This window comes from Olea europaea, chromosome 12 (genome assembly GCF_002742605.1).
Source record: "Olea europaea var. sylvestris chromosome 12, O_europaea_v1, whole genome shotgun sequence".
Taxonomy (NCBI): Eukaryota; Viridiplantae; Streptophyta; class Magnoliopsida; order Lamiales; family Oleaceae; genus Olea; species Olea europaea.
Genome location: NC_036248.1, coordinates 15,027,954 through 15,029,962, shown reverse-complemented (window position 1 = coordinate 15,029,962; position 2,009 = coordinate 15,027,954). Strand labels below are relative to the sequence as shown.

Sequence of the window (2,009 nt, the reverse complement as noted above, 5' to 3'; positions counted from 1 at the left end):
CTTGAATACAAGTCTAAGAACAGATTGTTAGACTAAGAACAGAAAATATGGAAGGGTAAAAAATCAGGGAGCAAGATTCTTATAGTATAAGTACTTGCAGACAGAATCATAAATATATCTCTTGAAAAATAAAAAACTTATCCATAAAGTAGGGAAAGAAAAACATAAAGAAGGAAAGACTTGCTTGTTTATTTGTTAATGTATCATGCAGCAAGTAAATTACAAAGAAGTATCAATGATTAACAAGCATGGTAATAACGAGGAACTACGTTCAAAAGGTTACTTCACTAGTAACTAAGATTTGTTGAACATATTAACACATGGAATTCCATGCAAACCCAATTTGTTATGCTTAATGATTCATTGCAACTACTTTAATGGTAATTTATTTTGCTCTTGAAATTTCATAGCCAAAAATATGCCTAACGATAATGTTAAACGACAGGAATTACAAGTATATAAAGAAAGTGAAGCAAAAACACGCTGAAAAAATTACCCAAATGACATTAAGTTTATTGCATTCGTGACAAATGATGATAATCATCATTACTAAAGATTATTAACGGTTTAGGTAGCAGTGGGTCCTTGCGTCCATTAATATGTGAATTGAGGAGCGCATTGATTTAAGTGATGATATCTGTTAATAATAATGAAAAACATTAAGCATTCATGAGTCATGACCCTATATTATTTCTGTCATGACAAATATTGTAACTGAATCAATACGATAACCTTAATCCGATCTAACAAGAAATAATTGAAATCCAAAATCAAAATTCGTATTTCGAAAAGATACTCATTGCCCTTCCCGAAAAGGATTCACTTGAATCCCCATCGATTCTAATCATAGAACTGTCAACAATAAACTGATGCACAATATCCCTTTGTTGATGAAACGCCTGATAATACTGCCGAACAAAATACGATCCCACCTAATCATCCAAAGGAACAAATCAATCTCAAGACTGCAAAAATTTAATAAAACGATTACATAACATGCATGCACATATACATACAATTTTCCTTTGAATTAAATTCGATTACTTGAGTAACGTTGACAGGACTCGCCATTCTCTCTAGCTTTTTCTGAATCGATTGGAAAACCCCTATATCAAACCTGTTGGGCTCGAAAATAAATCAAGAATAAATTACACTTTACTTTGTTAAGTGTATCGATACATAAATAATTGCGGAAGTAAATCGGCTCTCTCTGTGCTTCGAAAGATTTGAGGATTTTAGGGGTAAGATTAACACAGAATTTCGGAAAGATTCAGTAAAAATAGCATTTAAGGTAGGACAGAGTTCGATAGGCAAAAAGGAATTCTATGGGATTATGGTCTGGACAGTAAAGGAAGTAGAATACTAGTTAAACGGTTAGGATGTTATTAATATCCTATTTAAAAGAATACCCACTAAAATAATAATAATAAGAATAGAATACACCTATTTCCATTAAAAATCAATATTTTAAATGAGCTAGGATAAGTTGATAACTTATAAATAGAATTAAAGAATATAATTCATTTTAGTTTAAAATAAATAAGAATTAACAATTATCTTTAAAACATCTCAATTTTAATTAAAAAAATATTTTAGAATCCTAATTTATATATATAAAATTTTATATTAAAAAATCAATGTTTTATATAGATATAGCATGCCAACTGTTACGCCCCTATCTCAACCATTTCGGAAAGTCCACCACCACATCATGCGAGGTGTGGAACACTCATTCAAAGTGATTCCAAAGTGATTTCACCAATGGTGATGATCTGCTATCACACTATGAGGCATAGGCATAGAGAATCCTGCGGGACTGACCGAAGTGTCTTTGCCCTTGAATTCGAGGCGAAATGCACTCCGATGACCTCGATCAGAGGATCCGTCGCCAATTTCATAAGATCTTGATCAAGATCTTTTTCTACCCCTGAGGTTTAAAGTGATTTGAAGTCTCCATGAGGCTAGTTGATGTAACATATCAACTTTATGTCAATTCAACTCGAGAGAAG

General features: G+C 32.1%; 1 long non-coding RNA gene across 1 annotated transcript; it reads right to left on the bottom strand.

Annotated features, from left to right (window-relative positions):
• Window positions 1-492: 492 nt before the first annotated feature.
• Window positions 493-1,354, bottom strand: LOC111405821. Its single transcript, XR_002704889.1, has 2 exons — window positions 1,045-1,354; window positions 493-932 (listed from the first exon to the last, which is right to left on the bottom strand). It is a non-coding gene; the product is annotated as an uncharacterized LOC111405821 (long non-coding RNA).
• Between the last annotated feature and the right edge of the window lie 655 nt (window positions 1,355-2,009).